This window comes from Condylostylus longicornis, unplaced genomic scaffold (assembly GCF_029603195.1).
Source record: "Condylostylus longicornis isolate FDR11 unplaced genomic scaffold, ASM2960319v2 ptg000076l, whole genome shotgun sequence".
Lineage (NCBI taxonomy): Eukaryota > Metazoa > Arthropoda > Insecta > Diptera > Dolichopodidae > Condylostylus > Condylostylus longicornis.
This window is the reverse complement of record NW_026578044.1, coordinates 411,685-435,552: the sequence shown is the minus strand read 5'-3', so window position 1 is coordinate 435,552 and position 23,868 is coordinate 411,685. Positions and strand designations below refer to the sequence as shown.

Sequence of the window (23,868 nt, the reverse complement as noted above, 5' to 3'; positions counted from 1 at the left end):
GTTATTTAAAATAGAAGACGTAGCACACATTATGATTTTATGTAGTTTTGTGTATTTTTATTCTATGCATGAGAGAATGTATGCACACATTGAGAAATAATAATTTAATAAGGGATGAGGAAAGAGTATGGAGTTTTCTTTTTGAAAAGGTAAACCACATACAGTGTTTCAATTGAAAAATACTTTTCCATATGCACAATATAAGAGACTGTAAATCTCATTATAAAGAGCTTTTGTTACTATACACAAATATCTTTCAAATGAATAAACATATTGCTACGCATGCAGATAATAAAAGTCAATTCTAAGATATTTTTTGGAAATAAATAAATATAGACATTTAGATTCTATTTACTATGCTTCTATACTTCCTTTATCTTTAATAATTTAGGTTTGAAATACAAATAAAACACCATAATTTTGTATTTGCACCAAATAATTTTTATTTCAGGGACTAGTAATAATTTAGTTTCCATCTAATCAATTACACCCTAAATTCTTTTTTTACTTCCTTAGGTAGATAATTCTATTGTGTATCAGTGACTTTATTTCGGGCCATGTTTTGCTGCTCTATCCTATTTCTTTCTTAACTGATCTGTGCCATGTTTCGATTCCACAAGTTTGTTTGGAATGCCTTTATACGCTAAGGATTACCATATTACCTCTCGGTTTGTTGCATCGAAGCTCCCCTTCGAAATCCAAACCGGTATAGAATTTGTTAATTGTTTAATGTCCTTTTCCATTGAGTTTTTGAAAATATTTAAATTTATTTTGCGGTATTGAATAAATAATGTATGTCAATTTTATTTTCCATTATATGGTGTCTGGTTGTTTCCATTATTTTTTTTGTACTAAGCGGAAATTAAATTTTATTGAGGACTGATAGCTAAAATCAAATTTGTCATATTTTAGTAAGGAGTAGATTAGAGAACGCTGTGTAATATAATATGAATTTAAATTAATGTATGTCGAAATTTGAGTATTATATTGTGTAAATGATAGAGAATTATAATTTATATACAGATACGGGATTTGAATGAGATTTTTTTAGAAAGGACAAAAGAAGATTCTAAAAACTGCAATGAATGAATGAATATTTTTAATGTGCTTCTCCTTTCAAAAAGTTCATATAAAAGAATTTGGTTATGAATAACTTGTTTAAGTAATTTATTAAAATTATATGTGAAAAATATGTTTTTATTTTTATGATTTAAGTAAAATTATCAAAAAAGATTTTTATTAAAATTTGTAAAGAAATATTTTTGAAGGGGGTGAGAGTATTTTATATGAATACAAAGATGATTTTTTCAATTAAATTGAATGAATTGAAATTTCGTTTTATAGTTTTTCAATAAAATTACTGTAAAACTTGTAAAATATTAAAAATTCTTATAATTAAATTTCTAATTTAAATCGTACTTTTATATTGTTTGAGTACATTAAATAAAATATTTGTTTGTAAACTCTACAAATAATTTAGGGGTAAGTCTTCTAAGTCGCCAATATTAGAGAATTTTTGCCACTTTACTGCAGTAGGCATTTTGTTATTCTTTGTCAAAATTGGTTCACTTTGGAATAGTCTTTCTATAACAATTAGGCTTTAGCTAAATGGTCGCCAAGTTGACGGTTTGTTATTAAAATAATTATTTTTTAATATATTAATGGTAATTAATTAATTTTCATAATTAATATTTTAAGGCAATATTGTTTTTGATAATAGTATTGGTATTAATATTTTTTTGAATCGACCATCACATGAGATTTTCGATAATTCTGGCCTTAGCCCCAGCCTTTAACTGACAAGTGGTAGTAAATTTTACATCTTTTGCCTTTTTTTTTGTAGTTTTATTGTTCACTCCATTTTATTGTTCTTTCACGATTTCATATTCTCTGTATTTTCAAACTGTTTTATACTCTCTTAATAATTTTGTTATCACGCGTAAAATACTTACGGAGAGATTGGCAGAGAGGTGTAATAATTATTGTCACCTCGACAAATATGTTAAAAAATATCATCTCGTTGGTTAAATGCTAGTACGGGACTCGTTATCTTTCTGATAGTTCGTCAATTAGGCCTATTTTTGTATGAAATCAAAATAGTTAAAAACTCATTCAAACATCTATTGAATATTAAATGGAAACAAATTTAAATGTGGAATTTGAAAAAAAAAGCAGATTTTTTGTTGTAAATCATTTAACATTCATGTAAAATTTGAGCGGAATAAAGCAGAACTTATACACGAGAGCATCTTGAAAAAAAAACATCTTGCGTTTTATAATTTCCTTGTAACTCATTTTTTTAACATTTAAACTTTTTTTTCACTTCTTTTCGTTATTATTCTTTTACTTTGCCTATTTCGAATAAATTTTGTAACATCAATCAATTTAAATCATGAAAATTGTAATCAAAGTCCCATTATTAACAAAGTTAACACCTCCTAACATTACGAAGAAAAAATTTAAAAAGAAAAAAAACATTTGAGTAAACGACCTTTTTTCTTCTTCTTTCGAACTTTTCATTTCGTTTTTGGTTACACGGTATGAATACGGAGTCAAAAATGAAAAAGTTTCCGGGAGGGGGTTAAAATAAAAAAAAAAATCCAAAAATTTACAACTTTTTTTTTATTTTTTTACTTTCTGTTGTTAAATTTTTTATTATTAACAAGATTGTAAAAAGGAACAACTCATTTTCTTTCTTTTTAACAAAAAAAAAAGTTTTCGTTCGCCTTCCATCGCGTTTCTCTGTTTGAAATTGTTTTGCTGGCGCCCGAGTATATTCGAATCATGGAGAAAACCTATAAATATTATGATTTAAAAAATTTAATTTTATAAATTAAGGAAAAATATGTTCTTTTTTCATTGAATTTTAAATTATTTTGTTTTTTTTTTTCCAGGTATCCTTCTTTTGTGCTGGACTAAAACCAATTGAATTCCTCATACGTTATTCCCTTATGAATCCCTTTTTAACAACAGGATTAGGTTATAAATTTATCTTAAAGTATGAATGCTATCTTTACTGTTTTAAGAAAGTACAAAAACATTTTTTTTACGGAACCTCTGCCAAAAAATTATGAAAACATTTATCGTACACGATCTTTTTATTTATATATTGGGTATGAGATCTTGTTTTTTTATTGACCCCTACTTGGCACTTTATTTAACTTTACCTTAAAAAGAAATTAAGACGGTAGAAGGAGTATTTATAATAATATTTATTGCAAAAGTTTTTTTTAGAATGGTGTCTGAAAAGACAAAAATTTAATATAATTTTGGCGTCTAGGTTTCTCTTTTGTTTTTATATTTTGCCAACTTTTTTAGATACTTTGTATAAAATACTCTTGTTAACTGTATGAGAGCTTTAATGTAACTTTATTTTAAATTTTTATATCTTTTTTCCTTCACATTTCCTTCACAGGATATTTTGTTTAATAAAATTATGATACTTAAAATTGTTGCTATATTATGTGGAGAAATTGATCGCTAATCCTTTGCAAAAAGACAAAACCATTTCCCATTATAGTTCAAACTAAAATAAAATTTAAATTTTCGAATTTCAGAATTTTCAATTTTTTGAGTGTTAATGCGGACCTTGCATTAAGCAAGGCTCTGTCTCCTTAAAAACTAATATTGAATTATGTATTCCAAATTAGAATACAACTTTTAAATTTTAACAAACTTTAAAACTTTAAAAATTTGACCATACTAATTTATTGAGTTCTATAAGATATTCACAACATGAAAATATCAAAAGTCAACAAAGAAAGTCAGAATATAAAAAAGAAAAAAACTTTTATTTTCCCTAATAACTTCTCTTTTAATTTCTTCCTTATTTCCTTTTTTTTCTATATATTTTCTATAGTATATTAATAAATCAGGCTATTTTAATATAGAACTTTTTTTTCTTTTTTAATATGTCAACTATGAATTTCAAGATCTTTGTTAAATAACATTTTATAAGTAGAAAAAAGTATTATAGGGACATAAAATTATTTGGTATGAATACGAATTAAATCAGTAGATACAACATTGAAATATAAGGATATTTGTTAAGGATAAACTGTATTTTTGCTTGTACAAATTTATTGTAATGTGAATGATATTATAAATTTGGCATTTCGTGTTGTTTAATATTACGAAGTGCTTTGTTTTTTAAATATAGACACTTATGAATATTTATAAGAGTCTGCTCAATTCACACAGCTCATGAGAAACAACACGAGAAAGTAATCGAGTGTTTTATATACAAATTTTAAAATAATTTAATCCTATTTTAGAATTTATTCAGGTGCCAGTTTATAGAGTCAATGCTGAGTTGCAGAGACGCACCTTTTTTGCACGAAATAACGAAAAATATTTTTCCCAAAATAACATGAGAAAGTATTCGAGTGTTTTTTATACAAATTTTGAAATAATTTAATTACATATAAGAAAGTATTCGAGTGTGTTAACTCGAACTTTCATAATAATTTAATCACATCTCAGAAGCTGTTCAGGTGGCAGTTTAAATAGTTCATGCAGAACTGTAGAGACGCACTATTTCTAACGAAATTTCTATACAAATAAACACTATTTCTAACGAAATTTCTATACAAATAACGAAAGTTTTATACAAATTTCATAATAATTTAATCATATTTCAGAATCTATTCAGGCGCCAATTAACATTGCATATGTGGAACTGCAAATAGCATATGTTAGAGATGACATGACCAACACTATATAATATGTTCTTTATTTTTTATTTCATGCACAACTAGGAATCTAATAAATTCCATAAGAGAGGCAATATAACTAAGAGAAAAAAAGAAAGAAAAAATATTTTTTTTTCTAATTAAAAACGAAAATTTTCCTAGGGCAATCTATAAAAATAAAATTGAATGACGACGATATAAAACAAAAAAGTTAATTTATTGTCTTTGAAACAATTCTATCATAAGGATAAGAAGAAAAGAGAGAATAAATTTTGTTAGTCTATTTATATAACCGAAAAATAATTTTATAACAGAATTAATCTAGCAATTTATTTACTTATTAAGTTTTCGAGGTGACAAACTAATAAAATTGAATTAAATATTAATATTGAGGTTCAATGTTTGACCTAGCCTAAGACTATTAATTTAAGATTTATTTATATTAAAAAGGATAAAATAAAGTGATTTACAGCCTTGAAGAACTTTTCTTTGTCACAATACAAAAATATTTTTAATATTCGAAATATATGTACCTATTCTATATAGATTTGTTAAAGTATGACTGACAACATACGAGTAATAAAACGAGGTATACTTAAAATGTTTTTAGTAATGTTAAATTGAAAATTTAAAGTTGTACCGTTTCTATCTCTTAGTAATTTGCTCAAAAATGTGCTAATGTTCGAGCGCTAGTGCATCTTGTACACTTATATACTCTGATATAGTATGTACGTAATATAGTTCGTGTTCTGAAGTAGGTCTGCTAAATGTAGTAAACCTAGTAATAGTACAATCTATATTAATGCTGGAAATTAGAATTTTTGCAAAGTTTTGTAAGAGCAGTTTCGGTAACATTTGTTAGATAAAATGAAATTAAAGTTTTTCAAGAGCTATGGCATGTCCCTAATTAATTACTCAAAATATCAACTGGACATACCAATTACTTTAGCGGACGTTATTGCGAAACTAATTTCTAATTTATTTAGGTAGTTATTTTTTCGAATATTCTCGTAGTCAACTCATGGTTATTCACACAATCTTATATATACGGTGCCAAAATTTCACTTTACAAATAATATGTGTCAAGTTTAAAAAAAAAAACTTTTATACTAACGTTAAAATATTTATACGCACAAATGATAGTGTATATGCTTGTTAATTACTAACATGTATGATATAGATTTATACAATACGTATTCTTAATTGTTATTAGATATGCTTACACTTATGCAACGTGTCCCTTATTACCAAATAAATAAATAGAAAATAAAATGTTATAAAAGTTGACTTATTTTTTCATGTACGATGGGAAATGCTTTTCGTTTTCGCTTTCATTTTTCGTTTTCTTTCGAAAATCCTTAATTGGAATTGGATTAACAAATTAGGTTAAGGTTGTAAATATTTTGTGTTTTTATTGGGATTTGAATTTTTCTTTATAAAACATGACCATTTTCGTTTCTTTAATTAATAAATATGCAGTATAGTTGAACTTAATAAAATTTTATTATAAGCAGGGTATTATAATAAAAACGATTTATAATATTTTATTAATTGGTATAATACAAAAGTCATAGGAGATTATAAAAGATTTTATTACATTTTGTTCTATTTCTATTGTTAATTGTATTGGTTTTATGTATATGCATTAAAAGTCCCAATGGTGTTTAGGTTTTTGTTTTTCGATGGTACACACAAATTTATTGAAAAAATATATTTTAATTAATAAAATATTTAATTTGCGAAAGCTATAGGGGCCAATTAAATATTTTTAATTATATAAAGATGTCCCTATATATTGGAAATGTTAAATAGAAAATGAAAGTTGTAAGAAATAACATAAATTTTACTCTAAAATAATGGAGTATGTATAATACCCTATGTTCCAGAAGGAATCACAAGGAATATAATGAAGTTATAAAAATTTTTATAGATTTTTTTTTTACATAAAATATAGTTACAAGCTTTTAAGTTCGCTTGGCGGTTTCAATTTGATTTAAATGGTTTAAAATTTTGACTACCCTAAAGCTCCCAAATATATGCAAATTTTTGAAACAAATATTAATTTAAAACGATTGTAAAAATAACAATAATTTTACAAAGTTTTTTTTTCTGTTCTCTACTTTGGATTCCTTTCTTTCGGGCTTCAAACAAATACTTTAACAATTTTTTTTTGAGTTTATGAAATTATAATGCCTTTTGTTCCTTGATAATTTTACATCAAAGAACATTAAAATTTTGTTTTGGTAATTCTTTTGTGAAAAATTAAATGGAATGTAAAAAATATGCAACATTATTAAAAAGTGAAATTTATTGGACTTTTGTATTCACTTTGTTTTCAAGTGGAATGCATCAAACTGCATTTGAAAAAACAGAAGTGCTTGCAAACTGGAACTTTTAATATTTGTTTGATTTTTGTTTTTGTTCAAAATATTTTTAAATTGTATAATTTTATCGTGGATTATGTTTATTTATTTTGAATTCCTGTTAAAATGTCATATAGCCATAAAATGAGTTCTTTTTTTTTGTTATAAAAAAGTTAAGTTGATCTTTTTAAAGCAATTTTTTCCCCATTGTTTTCATTGTTAAACTTTGAAAAAATATGCTTTTTTTTTGTGAAAAAAATAAAAAGGAAAACATTTTTTTAGAAATTTCCATTAAATTTTCTCTTCTGTTTTGTTTTTATATTTTTATTTTTATAGTTTTGAATTAGTTAAATAGTTTCTTAAGTTTTTTTAAATCTCTTTACATTTAAAATGAATTGCAATTTGTCTATTGTCCTTTAAAGTTGTCTGTAGTTTTATTTACCTTTTAGAGCTTAGCTTAAAACTGTTAATATTTTTCTGAAATTTCTACATTCTGATTTTTTTTATCCTACTTTCAGTTTTATATTTTTGTACAAAATTACAAAGAAAATATGTTTTGAGGGCAAGTATGTTAGGCAGCATGTTACACAATTACCATGAAACTAGAAGCTTATTTCATGAAATCGGGCCTAAATAATTTGCTTCAACTAATAAAGTTACAATTATATAGAAACTGTATAACAAGAGAACTTCTATAGATACTGAATAGCGAAATAATTTGAATTTAAAATTGAACTGACTGACACATTTCACAACCAAAAATATTATAAGACGCGATAAATGTTAAATATTTTTCCTGACTATTTTCCAATTATTATTTTATCATTGTGAAAATTATGTGAACCAAATTATATAAAACTTTAAGTTGATAAATTTTTCAAAACAATGCACTCAAAAGATAAAGAAAGTAGTTTTGTTTAGTATATTTAAAGTTTTTACAGACTTTTTCTTTGCTTCTTAAGTAATAACCGGTTTTAAAATAAAGATAAGAATTTTTATTTATAAAAGATTTGACAAAAAAATTTTTCTTAAATAATATTGGCTTATCTTACTTAATTTCCTCCACTATAGTCTAACTTTTTAGAGTGTTTCTTTCCAAGGACAATTTCCGTAGATTACATCATTTATTTGAGCATTTTGAGAAAAATAGACTGTTATCTAGTATAATAGAAATTTGATCTGTAAGCATTTCTGAACTTATTCAAACTAATATAAGAAATCTGCTGATATACAACCGATGGCAGTTTTAATATTTTATCAAGTCAACACTTAAAATACTAAAATGTTTGTATTTAGGAGAATGCCTTAAAATTTTCTAATTTTTTACATAAGTTCATTCGTAACAGGAAATGTTTTCCAATATATTATTGCTCTATCTTACTTATTATATTTGAATTTCATTGAAATACCAAAAAATCGTTTAAAATTTTCTATAAATAACACGCAATGTCTACTTTAAATTTATATACTCTTCCCCTTTAATTTTAAAAACTCTTAAATTTAAATAAAATTTATTATCATTTTTCGTGTGTATTTCTGGGTTTACATACAATACATATCTTGCAAAAAGTTATTTATATACAGAAATAAATTTGAAATCAAAGAAAAACTATCCCTTGAGGGGCAAATAATTTTTTTTTAATAGTTTAATTTCACGCAATATTCACAAAAATAGTTTGAAACCTTAGTAGCGGACATCCTTTTTGATTATTCTCATTTCTAAAATTAAATTTTAATTTTCTAAAGTATTTGTATAAGAACATGTAAATTAGAGTCACGTTAAAGACTATAGTTAAATTAAAAATAATCATAAATATTTTGTATAAAAGAAAAGATTACATTTTTCATTTCATTTTAGAATTTATTGAAAGAACTGGCTTTAGGAAAGATTGAATGAAAAATATAAAAACTGATCGAAATAGGAAAATATTTTGCAAAGTTGAAAAATATATGAATACGGCAAAAAAGGCAAATATTGTATTTTTCAAATCAGTGAGAAAATGATATTTCACCAGTTGGAATGCGAAATATGTAAAAACTTTAAAAATTCCTCTTCTTGGAATGCAAGATGCAATAGACAAAACTAGGTACAAAGAGCAACATAACATTTTAATGGGTTTTTTCTATAATAATTTAATAAATCGTTCGGTATATGAAATATAAATTGTACAAAGGATAACAAGCATTCGAATTATGCACACAATTTAAAAACCCAAAACGTTTTCCAAATTCAAAGAATTTCATTTTATTTTTACTTATTTATTATTTAATATTTTTTTCATTTCGTACAATTGTAAATATTCTTTTTGTAAATAAATTATATTGATAGCATTATTTATGACTGATCGCAAGAGACCCTTCGACCGGTATTCAAGTTAGTAACCAAAAAACTTTTGAATTAGTATAAAAAAATCATGTTTTACTTTTTCAATTTTGTTTTTCAATTTTGTTTTTATTTTTAAATATCCAACTGAGTAAGAATTTAAACATTAAATTCCTAGGAAGCTCCTTCTTACATTGAATGCAATGAATGTCATTAAAATATAGTACTGATTTTATTTATTTTTCAACTCCCGCACATAAAAACCTAGTTTTATTTAACTGATGGTTATAGAAAACAACCCCATCAATATATACAATGGCAATTACTGAAAATACCGTAAGGAATTGAAAGGATTTTTACCAAAAAAAAAATCGAAAGGAAAAGAAAAAGGAACTCTTTCCCATTATTTCCTGCTATTTTATTTCTAATATTATTATGTACAATGCATAGATCACCATATATAGTACAAAATGTACAAAATATAGTCAGAAAGTAGTAAAATTAAAGATTACTCACCCAACATAAGTAAAATTTATGGGTTTTGCGTTATGTTGCTCAGCATATTACACATAAAATTTACAATTGCATTGTATTGCACGTTTTTAAATCATAGATTTTCTTTATATGTTTATATTATTAAGATTTTAACCATTATTTAAAGAATTAAAATGGTTATTTACCCCGTTCCTAACATTGGGAAATCCTTAAAAATACGGAATTTTATTTATAAGTTTTTGTATACAGGGAAAAAGACGAAGACGAAGATATAAGGATGCGTTTCTCTTATAGAACGCTTTAGTTTAATTGTAAATTGGAGAATAGAAAGTCATAAATTTTATTTTTTTTTCTTGTTTGTGCATTTTCTTCTTTTGGGTATAACGATTTGATTAAATTCCTGTGATTTCTATACGTTTTCATTTTTTTTTTATTTTCTCTCTGATGATAATTGAATCCTGATGAATCCTTTTAAGAGGGTAACCTTTTAAATGAATATTTTCTTTATTGTTCAATATAGTCTTATATTTCAGTACAATTGTGTATATTAACCAAAAACGCAATAAGTGTACAATTATTGTTTTTCATTCCATTTTTTATCATTAAAATTGCATTTACAAAAAACGGCATGGGGGTAAGATTTTTTATTTTGTAAAAAAAAATCTTTTGAGAACATTCAGTTTTTTTTATTGTTGCTTCCCCCTGTGCGTCTAAATTTGATAAAGAAAAAAATAATCAAAAACACTGTAAAAATTCTTTAACTATTTACCCCATCACCACAACCAACACAATTGACTACCATCACTACCACTAACTACCACCATCACCAACAGAATAAAAGGGTATTAATTTCAATTTTGATCGAAATTGAATTTAGAAAAATTGATGATTTCGCATTAAACAATAAATGAAAAAAATTCCTATCCATTGATTTTAAATCTAAAAAACAAAAAGCAAGGAAAAAAAGAAATCAAACTGAAAATTATCGCAATTTAATCGGATTTAACACGCTTTTCAACACGTACTATATGCGGACAATACATTAATAATATAAAATGAAAATAAATTTATTTTTTTTTGTAGGTTGTAAATCAGTGATTTTAAAAATATCGGGTAATCTATGTAAGACAAAAGGAATCGTATTCTTCAATACAGAAAATATAACATACTAAAAAATTTTATATTAATATACTTGAATTGAGATCATTTTGTATTTGAATGATGTGTTAAGTATTATTTTACTTAAAAAAACGGATTTCAGTTGAGATGAAAGATAATAAGTATGAGATAACTGGAAATATTGAAATTTTTCACAAAATGACAATTTAATGATTATGTTCTAACGAATTCTTGAGATCTGTTTAAACATGACGGCTCCTATGGTGGAGTCACATCAGTGAACAACCTAAATACTTACTATGATTCCAGAGAATAACGTTAAATAATTAGCATTTTGCAAAATGGGCTCTTCCATGTTATTCTTGATTAGAATGAGCTTTTCACTAAGATATCAGTTAGTAATGTCCAATTTAACTTATTCTTTTCGTGTTAATTTGAGGGTATACAACTCCTTGCTTTCTGTGCAAATGACAGTAGTTGGTTTTACTTTTTTCCTTTTGCAGAAAAAAGTTTGAAAACAATAATGTTTGAGAGTCACTGTTAAAGATTGACTACACACAAAATAAAAAAAAAGTTATAGAAAATGACCAAATTTTTAAACAAAAAAATTCCAAAAAAGATTAGTGGATTTTAATTAAATTTTCATTTAATGTTATTCATTAAAAAAAAAAATGATTTGGAAAAATGTTTTTTTGTTCTTTTGTTTCCTATAACAGTAGTAAGATGTGAAAAATTCTAAAAAAAAAATTTATTTTCATTATTGTCACTTATTTTCAGGTTATTTTTTCACGAAAACCAGATGACATTATCTCATGCAATCTAGAAAAACTTAAGTTTCCAATATTATAATCGTTAGATACGTGAATATGGAACGCAAGCAACTAAAATTATTGTCAGATAACAATCAATTACGTTAAAGTATTTAAGCAAAAGATATTTGAACTTTTCTAGCAGAAAAAATTTTTTAAACTACTCAGAAACTTATATTTTATTATTTATTATCACTCTTAATTCTAAGCTGTTTAGCATGTTTCCAATATTATTACAGTTAGATGAACGAAAATAACCAATTATGTTAAGATATTAGATTGAATACATCCTTGAACTAAATGTTGTGGCATCGAATATTGCTTATGTTAGATAATGGATATTTTAAATGTATTTTTCATATTTAATGCAAAAGATTTTCGCATTCGAGCTAAAAACAATTTTGTTACTAACAAATTTCTAAATCCATTTAACACCGCAATACTTTGACGAAGTTTATTATAAGTCTCCGCAATATTGAGTCTATTTGTCATGGTCCTAGCAATTAGAAGATTTCATCTTTTGTCGATATACTTCCATAGTACATTATTATAAATATAATTTCTTAAACTGAAAATCTAAAAGCAAAATGAATGTTCTTTGATTATTTTGTAGAAAGAAATTTGTTTTGGACTAAAATTACAAAAAAAATCATTTTCTTTTCCTCATTTCTCATTACCATAGTGCCTGAATATGATGCTTTTGATCATTTTTTTTTAAATTCTCATTAAATTTTCTAATTTCATCTTTTAATTTTCCAAAATCCATTATTTTAATAATCAGTTTTTGCCTCTGTATCATACTGATTAACTTTTTTTTGTATTCGAGTATGATTAAATATTTATATAGGCGCACACTATATTTATTTCTTTTTTTTTTAATTTTTAAAAAATTTCAATCAGTAAAATCCTAGAAAATCCTTTTGGTTTCCTACAAAAAAAAGTATAATATTATTTTTTTTCCACTATTGTTATTTTTATTATATTTGTTATTTATAAAGCAAGTATTATACGATTTAATATTATTTTTTAACTCAATATACAAAAAAAAAAATTAACTTGAAAAATGAGAGGAAAAAAAATACTGAAATGCAAGGAAGCAGGAAAATGAAAAAAAAAATAAAGAGGAGGGAATGAAAAATGAAAAACGCTCAGAATATTCAATGGATTTTCTTTTTCCTCTTTCTTTTTTTTTCAGATATTGGAAAATTCATAATATATTTCAATATTTTTATTTTTATTTTTTTATTGTAAATCTTCGTATAGAAAAATTGTATAATAATTTTTGAATTTTCCGGAAAAGTTTCATCAAAAAAGAGAACCATTAAAATAAACTAACAAAAAATATAATATCCAAAAGAATGAATTCATATATACATATAACATTTATGAAAATGCTACAAATAGGATTCATTGGGATAATTTACAAAATATTCAAAGATTTATTTTATATATTTTTTGTCTGTAGCTTTTCTGCTGCATTTTTCAACATTGAATTTTATTTATTGTAAATATATGAAATTCAAAAGCAATCAATTAATAAATAGTAGATATATATATCTAGTATAATTTAGGTATAGATAAATAAAAACTATAACTTTTGAGGAATCAAAGGAACTGAAATTCAAAATTTTCATTTTATAAGCACAAAAATGGTATAGAAAATGCAATTTTGTTTCTTCAATTTTCCAAAGAATATTAATGTTTTTCTTATAACTATAAGAAAGAAGAATATTGGTATTTGCATGAAATGGGTCAAAAATGGTTATGATAGATTATTCAATTTTGTGATCGTCTTAAGATTTATTGAGTACAATACATTGTTTTTAGACGGTTTCATTGATCATACTTTAGAATTTAGAAAGCAATGGGAATTTTTTAAAAATCTAATAAGAATTTTCTAACCTTATGAATTAAAAATTCTAAACTATCGTAATTACCACTATAAAGTTGGATTGAATTTGCTTTAATTCCATTCTATTCACTTGTGGATTTTCGTCAAATATTTCAATCTTAAATTTATAAATATATATTAAGATTTTTTTATAGTTATAGTCAGAGTGTATCACTTAAAGCTTATTCTCTGAAACTGTTAATTTAACTTTTTCTTTAAAAGACTGTTATGATTTTATAAACAAATTCAAAGTTGTGATTAACATCTATAGGTATATTTTATTTTAAATTCAATTATTAATTTTTCCGGAAAATGGAAAAAGAGAAAATCACTAAAATAAAATCTGATTATTTTTCTGAAGCACAATTTAAATCAATTATTACAATAAAATCATAAAAATTTCAATAATATTTTGCCTAACAATGCAATCATCGCGCCCAATATACGAGTACTATAAAAATTAAAAAAAAATATTTTTTTTTGTTTGCAGAAACTCTTGAATCCATAAAGGAAAAAGGTAACACAAAAAATTTTTTTTACGAATTTCTTAAAATTTTTTTTGCATTCCTTTACTTATTTTAAACCCCAATTTCTCTCATAAAACCGGAAAAAAATCATATCCTTAAAGAAAATAGAAAAGTAGAGGATAAGTAGAGCAGTCGAATTGAATTTCTTATAAGGTTGGATACAGAATTAAATTTTCTTTTATTTTGCTTTTCGAAAACGCATCTTCTTAAAAGGAAAAATCAGAGAATTAAAAACTTTAACAAAAGCCTTCCTTTTCTTTATCCTTCCGTTATTATATCCTTTTCATATAATTACGATGATTTCTTTTACTTTTTTTTCAGCAAAATTTTCTTTTATTTTTCTAGACATAATAAATTGAGATCTACTAGTTTTTTTTAGTGTAGTTGTAAGTTTAGATTTTAATGTGAATATGCTGAGGTTTTAAGGATAATATTTACCTTATAATATTCAACATATAAAAATAAATAAATGTGAACGTAAACATTCCTTGCTGTAATATAATTTTATACTATTTTTTTTTTAAAAAGATACTCAATTATAAACTTTAAGGATGCACTGTTACTCGTTATATTTACAGGTTCAACATAAGTACAGGTGTAGAATAGAAAGGATGAATTTACGGGAGTATGGGAAAAATAGAAGAAATTACTTTTATTTTTCGTAAATATGGTTCATATTTTGAGATATGTAGCTAAGCAAGAATTTTTTTTACGGCACTCAAAAGAAAAAGGAAATAATTTTTGCAATATCCTTATATTTTTTCTGTGTAAAAAAAAGGAAACTTTTAAGTAATAAATTGAGGAAAATAGGGAATAAAATTAAAAAATTATATAGTCAAGAAAAAAGTATGTAAGAAATTGGTGGGGACAGGGATATATGGGGAGAAATTTTGTTTATATTTTTTTTTAGAAAAATAAAAATTATAGTTTTTAAGCATCCTTCAATAAAATAATGAAAGAAAAATTTCGAAATTTTGAGTTTTTAATTATAATATTAGAAGATTAAAAAATTTTTCTTTTTTTCTTTTTAGGCAATTTTGGAACAAACCAAACAGATTAAAGTTACTTACACTTACCATAAATAATGAAAAACACATGAATTGAAGAAAAGCCCACATAGCTTCATTATCGTTTCGTAATACAAAGAAATTTGGCTTTAATAATTTTAAATACTAATACTAGCGTAGAATAACTAAATGAATTTTAAGAAAAAAACTTCAATGCAGGCCCCACTGCATAATTATTGTGCGACGTAATTTCATGAATAATAAATAGATGCATATGATTTTAAGATGACTGAAGAATACCCAGCAGAAGGACTGTATGTAGCACTTTTAATTTAATATACACTAGCTTTCAAAATTTAATGTATCTTTTAAGTTATTAAAACAATTGCGAAATTTTACCAATAATATCCATTGTAATTGTCCAAATTAATTTAAGGTAATATGAACGAATCTAAAACCTCAACTTTAAAATAAAGTTTGTAAAAATTTTCTTCATATATTTGCAAAATTTCAGTTGAATAAGTTTAACTAAAAAAATTAAAAATTAAAGAGGTAATATTTAAAAATTTGATAAATTTTAAAATTATATCTCTTCAAATATTTAAAGAATATATCTTTTTCCTCTATAAATTTTTATTTTTGTAAGGTGTTCTAAATTTAATAATTCTATCAATATATTGATTCATTTTAAGGATCTTACGTGTCTATTTAGCTTTATGTTTAGGCAATTCAATTCAAACCTACTCTCTAATTTAATTAAAATCTCTATTTTTAACATTTTTATTTAGTTTTCGAATTTTTCATCCTTATTTTGCAATATTTTAAGCAAAAAATAGAAAATATTTTTCTTAAACGAATGTGTAAAGTAAACAGTGAAATTCAAGTAATATAAGCTTCTTTCCAAATAATAATCAAATTATGATATTAGAAAAATCTACTTCCTTAAGGTCATCTTTTACTGGAAAATTTGTTTTTCAATTTTGGATGTTTGATACTTTGTGCTGCAATACATAAGATTCAATAGTATGGTCAATACCGGGCTAAAAGGTCTTTTTAAACCCATTGGTTGGCATAAAGTCGAAAATCTGTTTAAATTCTTAGAAGTCCTGATCAGAGGAATATCTGCAAGGGAATTTTTGTGACTGCGAACCACATACAGTAGAAGATATTATTTCAGTTTTTTTTTTCAAAAACAATACAAATAATTCGCAACCAATCTCAATTTATACATGCGGTAAATAAATTGGCAACAACCATTTTTTATTACTAAATATCTGCAATTCGCCGTGAAGGAGAATGTGAAAAGAAGAACTGAGGCTGCTTTTGTTTTGTTGCACTGCAAATCTTAGAGTTTACTGTACGTGTAAAAATCATTTACAAAAATTTGTATATAAATCGTCTTAAGGATCAGATCCTAAAAGATTCTGTATAAAGGTTATTTTTCTTTTATTTTACTACCTATTTTAAAGCAAAAAAAAACAACCAAAAATGAATGAAAATTTTATTCAAAAAACAGAATCAAAAACTAATAAAGTTGGGTCAAACCAATGGTTTGTATTGTAGCACTTTTCCCTTCGACAAGTGAAAATTCTGTTTTTAAATACAGTCTATGTATACCTATCACACTATTAAAATTTTTTTCATTCATATACAAAACTATTTCTGGGATTGCATATATTTAGGATGAACGATTTATGCAGTATTTGAAATAGAGCAAAAATAATATAAAGAGGGGTTAACATAATGCTCGATTTTAAGGTTTAAATGTGTGAGTTAAGAAAAATAATTATATTTTTTAATGTCATGGAATTTACCGTTAACTTTTAGCGTTTATAGACATTTGAAAAAGCTTGCGGTTTCGGAAATATAGGGTGTCAAAAATTCAAATTTTACAAATTTCAAGGGGCGATAACTTGAAAGGGGGCGGAGATGGAAAAAAATTTTCTTCTAACGAAATGAACTATTTGGTAATGTCTAAAAGGCCCTAAAATTTCAAGCTTCTACAGGCTGGGGTCTAGAAGAAAAACGAAATCAAAAATTTGGAAAAAAAAGACTTTAGATAACGGTAAATTTGAACGGCCATTTTGTTTTTCTAAAGTTTAGCTATAGTATACCGTGCTAGAGGAAGCAAGCCATTGTCTTTCTGCGTTTACAAAATTTCAAAAATGCTTATGGTTTCATTGCAACAAATAGTTAAAAAAGGCCGTTTTTAGGGTTTTGGGGGGGTATAACTTCTAGAGGGGGGGAGATAGGTAAAAATTTTGTTCTATGGAAATAAGTTTCTAGTAAAGATCTATGTACGTACAAAATTTCAGCTTTCTATCTTCAACGGTGTAGAAGTTTTGTAAACAGACACACGGACGGACGGACGGACGGACGGACGGACGGACGGACGGACGGACGGACGGACGGACGGACGGACGGACGGACGGACGGTCGGTCGGACGGACGGACGGACGGACGGACGGTCGGACGGACGGACGGACGGACGGACGGACGGACGGACGGACAGAGTGAAACTAATAAGCACTTTTTTTCAAAAATTTTTTGGAAAAGTGCTAAAAACAATGAAACAACAAACCACACAACTTATAGTCTAAAAACATCCTTTATTTTTTCACTTTTATGCTTAGCAAAGTTTCTTTTCTTAAATTTTTTTTTCTTCTATGCTTGCTAAATGTTGTTACTATTACTTCGGGTCTTCACATATACTTCTATATTATTTTTTTAGTTTTTTATGATTATTTTAACCTAAAAAAGTGGTTATAGAATAAATTTATTAAATTATATAATAGCGAAAGTCATGGTAGAATAAGAGGAAAGGGAGACCTAAAATTTATAAAACAATATTGACCTTTTATAAACACACTTTTCAACGTTACTTACCTTTTAAATACTATGTGAAAGTACCTACCTACCCATATGTATAATGTAAAATATAAATTTTCTCTTACCTATTTAGGAGAAAAAAAGCAAAAAAATAATAATAAAATTTATTGTTAAAGGTGGGGATTTAGGATGAACTTTTTGATGTTTTATACTTGCTTATTTTTATTTTTTTATCTTAAATTTTTGGACTTGTCTGGAGAGCAAGGAATTTTAATAGAATAGAACTTAAAACGCACTATTTGACATATTAAAGAAAATTTCTTAAATTGAAATTAGTGGCTTTGGGTGAACTAACAAAACCTAAATAATTATTCATTTAATATCAAAATCATTATTAAATTGCTTTGATCGTTGTCTTCCTTTTACTTTTAATTACTATGAGTTACTACTATTTACTTTCGCTCGGTGGAGTTTTACTCAAAAGCCTAGTATTTCGAGGAATAATAAAGTGAGTTTAAATCAAACGGAAAAGTTCCTGATACTAGTGACAACACTATTGAAGACTCATTAGCATATTTCTATGGTAAATGAATGAATAATTTAAAAATGATTTTGTTGTATTCATTACATAATTTTATATTTTTTTTTTGTTTTACTGTTTGGTTGCAGTAACAAACAACCATTATAAAACCTGTAAAGTTCATTAACAAGGCAAAAATGATATTCAGAATTGCGTCATATGTTATAATTTTTCCATTGTTGTGGTGTTTGTGTTATTCATTATCAGTTGGTTTTTTTTTTTTTTTTTATCAACACTCTTGACATATTATGCTATGAACTACAATGTCAAATTAGTTAAGGGCAAAAAATCAAAATATATTTGTGTAAAGCTTGGCTTTTAATAAAACTTAATTTAATGATATTTTAATTAAAATGGAATGTGATAATTAAAATTGATTTGAGAAATTAATTGACATATTTACAAACAAAATCATAATATACAACAAAAAAACACCAAAGTTAAAATAGTATATATGCATTGTAAAATACCAAAATAATACAAAACTCAAACCATTTAAAACAGATAAAGTAAAACAATAATGACAAATTAATATTTTATTAAAGTTCATTTAAATTAATTAATGGCACACGATTTTATTCGATATAAATTGATTGGTTGTCAAAATTATTTTATGTACTCGAGTAACATATAAATAATAAAGATTGGTTTTGCGCTTAATATGCAATATAAAAAATAAATTAGGACTACCATGTGTTTATTTTGTATAAATTGTAAGAGAAAGAATTTAACTAGTTAAAACTAAAATACATTTTGATAGAATAAAATATTCACAATTTTATAATTATTTTTTAGGAGATGGACTTTTAAAAAAATTGGAATTTTCATATTTCAAACAGAGAAATTGAATGATAAGTGTTAAATTTAAAGAAAAGATTAACCCAGTCAAATTAAAGGAAGAGCTGCCCGGGATTTTTAGACTTTAAAAAATTTACAGTGATTTTAGACTACAAAAAATACTGAGATTTGTCAGCAAGTTGGGTTCCAATCGTTGAAATTGCACCGGTCCACAACGCGTAAAACATATATTTATACCAAGATTTAAAATTTCAGTGTAAAATTTCTTAACGCCATTCAATTCTTTCAACATCAGATAATTTAGGCTCAACAAATAGGCACAAGTATAGATTTGCCATCAATTATGTTTTGTATTTTCTTTTTACTTTTGTTTATTTTAACTTTTTAGAAAATTTACTAACCATTTTTTCCTTATTATTTTTTGCTTAAACTTATCAGCTTTATTTCATTTAATGTAACCATTAGGTTTAAAACGAATATACCAGTTTGCTCTTAGGTATTATTGTTTAATACCTTGTAAAAAGTATTTTTTTCTGCCTCCTTAAAGGATTTCAATTTTGAACACTTTCCCTTTTTATATAACTATGTACTTTGTGTATAGGAGAAAAAAAGTATAACAGGCACATAAGAAATCCTTTCCTTTTAAAACCAAGAAAGAAATAAAGAATTAACCGTATTTTCCAAAGGAACTTAATCAATTCATTTGTATACTTGTATAACAAATTATATTGGTCCCAACTGGATTTAAGTGAAATTTAATATCATGATTTTAAAACGTACATAAATATTTATTACTTTTTCTATATACATATATTTGTACTTATTGATTGTATTATCAGAGTATATGAAGATTGTTATTCAGACTACCATATACCAAATTGTAAAAGGATATAACAAGCAAGTTCATATTGTAAGAGTTTATTTAATATTAATATTTATGAGTTACTCCAAGATTTGATGTCGCGGCGTCTTTTCAATAAAATTAATGCCACAAAGACCAAGAAAAAAAGAAATTTAAAAAAAGAGCAAGTCAGATGTTAGACTCAAATGTTCCGATTAGTGTAATAAAAATTATATGAGAGTACTCAAAAAATAATTGATTTTTTCTCAACATTCATTTAAGCTCTTTGTTAATAATTTATGCTTGCTGAATTGTGAGTTTGTTGAAGCACTTTAAAGTTAAAAGGAATCTGATAACTAAACAATTAAAAAAAATTTTTAATGCAACTGCATTCTAGATTTTCATTTTGAGTCCTAGATTTGAGGGATTTCGAAGATTAATAATTTTTTATATTTATAATTATGGAAAATCAGAATTCTATCCAACTATTTTCATTGTTCCAAATATTTCTTGATTTTTCCATTCACCTAGCATCTGTTTAAAATCAATACTCCCAATTCTCATTGTCAACAAGTATATGTTATCTGAACAGGATGAGAAAAATTATAAAACTGAAACCGGTACCAACGTGAAACAAAAGTGCTATGGTGGAGAGCATTTAATAAATTTGTATATAAAATGGCGTGAATATCTTTTTGATTTTATCCTTGATTTTAATTAATATTATTTTGCTTCTTTTTTTTTTGTGGATTTTTAAAAACGGCGGAAGTTCTTTAAATATCTTTTACCTCAATTTTATTATCAATGAGAGTTAATGGGTTATAAAAGTAAAATAAATTTTTTTAAAAGAAAAACATAACCTTTTTTGACATTGTAAGAAATTAAGGATGTAAAGCACGGAATTCTAATTAATTATTCATTGTAAAAATTTTATGTAGTTGTATTCTAGAGAGTGGAGTTCATCTTTATCGAAAATTGAAAATTGTTTTATTTTTGAAGAAAGCTTTTATAGAATATTAAATGGGCTCATATTAAGAATATTAAGTTTAACGATAATGTTTTCTCAAAATTTAATCAACTCTTCTTTTTTGAACTCATGTAACATTATTGGTAAAAGTATAGGATGCTATTAGTTTTTTCTTTGGGAAAAAAACGCAAGGAATAAAATAATTTTAAATTTTTTTATGTTTGGATAAAGGTTAAAAAAATTTCAATTGAATGTTTATGTTTCTGCATTTTAATAATTAATGAAGGATTTGAAATGGATAAGAGATTATTTTAAAATAATAGAGAAATTTCGCTTAAAAGTTCATTTTATTTTTACCTTTTACATTTTTTTCGCAATTTTTTGAAATTGTAATTGAAGCTAGTTTAGTTTTGTTTTGTTTCTTGGTAGTTATTCAATAAATTTTAATTTAACTAATGTGAAAAAAGCAAGAATAATGAGAAAATAATTAAGAAAATGGAATCAAAAATATTTTTTAAAATTAATGGAAAAATACTTTTGTTTTGGAAAATTTAATTTCAAATTGAATTGTTAAGTAAATATTATTTTATTGCTAAAAAGTAATTAAAATTTTTTAGAATTTAATTCATATTTAAGAAGTAATGTGTATCAATGCCAAATATCTTTAAATATGATGTTGAAATATGAATAACATTTAATTTAAATTCTATTTTAGGTGCATGAATTTAGGTGTTAAACACTAAATTATATAAACAACAGATGCGATAAAAAGGATTAAATTTCACAGAAGAAATATCATCACCGAGGAGGCTCAAGTAAGCTTAAGATTTTCGACTAAAACTTTTATTACATTTGAAATTCCAATAAATTTGTTCAAAGAATTATTTGTAGCAATAAATATATATTCGATATTCAATGTTAATTTTTTGTAGAAATTGCTGAGCTAAGTGATTTTATGGTAATAACCAATTATGGGAAATGAACATGTAAAATTTAATAATTATGATTAATTTTTTGAAAAAATTTTTTGCCATTTAAAATACTTTTACAACTAAGCTTCTTTTAATAACTTTAATAAAATCTTTTCAATTAAATCATTTATATATATATGCTCTGTGAAATATTAACAATATTTAATAATAATTTAAGTATAAAACAGTGATTAAGAAATGTTAGGCATTTCCCATTTTATCGCCCATAGTTGGCATTTTATTTCACACAATTGCAATTTCCTAATACACAATTACATTCTGAATTAGACCGAAATTCGAATTCTTTAAATTCTTCTCTATTAAAGAAATTTATTATACTTTTTTACACTAATTAGAAATTAAATACACAAAAATCCTTTTAGAAAATTCCTAATTACATATTTACTTTTCTATTTCATTTTTATATTTTTTGTAGGGAATCTAAAGAAAAAAAACAAACACTCTCTTTCAATTATGACGGCAACAAATTAAAATCCCTATACTTTTTCTTATTTTATTCAAACATTAATTTTAAAAAACATTAAAGTAAACTAAGGAATAAAATAAACTTAAATATCTACTATAAAAGTCTTATAATAAAGTTACCGGAAAAAAATCCTTTTCACTTAATTATATTTATTTATTTTTTGTTTTTCTTTTTAATGCTTGTGTAAATTCTCGTGTAAATACGCGAGCACAACCATAAGAAAATAAAATTTCAAAAGCCTAAAATAAAATGCTTTTTTTTGTTGTCCTTAAATCAAAAAGCCAAATATAAATTTCTAAATAAATTTTCTGTCCTTTTCTCTATCTCCTTTTAATATTTAATTTAGCCATAAATTTTCTATAATTCAACCTTGAAGTTTTCACATCAAAGAGGTTGTTCTTATGTTTTTTTTCTTTCTAAATGAAAAATTAGCTTTTTTTTTTTGCATTTTCCTGAATTTGTTTGTTTGTTTCTTTTCTCTTCCTTATTTTTAATTATTTTGTCCTACCTCGATTTAACGAAAAAATAACAAAAATCCACCTCTAATTTAAAATACTGATCCGTATAATAACTTTTAAGTAAAATTGAGTTTTATTCTTTGTATATAGAACCAGGTTAGAAAAACAAAAAAAGAAGAAAATGTAGAATGATGATGGGAATGTGATTAGGATGTAGGAATTTGGTTTAAAGGAAATTTTCTTTTAAAACCTTTAAATTAAGAACCACTTGTGGATTAAATTTACTGTAAAAAATTTTAGGTTTTAATATAGTAAAGGAATTTTTCACCAAATCTTTATTCTTTTAATAAGTTTCGGTCATTTTTAATATTTAATTTTTTTTGTATTAATACTTGCGAATGAATGGACAGGACGAAAACGAATGGTTTGTAGAAATAAGGAATGAAAAATAATGATTTACTTAGGTGCTTTTGTCTCTTATCACCTCCCTTTCTTACTACATTTTCATGTTTTATATATTTGAAATTTAAATTGGTTTTTCTTTCAATTTAATTATGAGAAAATGTTGTTAAAAAAAATTTATTGTCCAACTTAACCCTTTAATGAACTTTTCATCAAAAAAAAAAAAAGAGAAAAAAAAAGGAAATCAGACACAAATGATCAAAAATAAAATAAAAAAAAAAGAATAAAGGACGAAAATATTTTTACCGCG

General features: G+C 24.8%; 1 long non-coding RNA gene across 2 annotated transcripts in view; it reads left to right on the top strand.

Annotated features, from left to right (window-relative positions):
- LOC129612691 (uncharacterized) overlaps nt 1–23,868 on the top strand; it is a 117,081-nt gene that overhangs the window by 3,300 nt on the left and 89,913 nt on the right. For both annotated transcript variants that reach the window (XR_008697266.1, XR_008697265.1), the window contains 2 exons: nt 15,250–15,539; nt 21,956–22,055. This is a non-coding gene — a long non-coding RNA (uncharacterized LOC129612691). The remainder of the gene's footprint in view (nt 1–15,249; nt 15,540–21,955; nt 22,056–23,868) is intronic.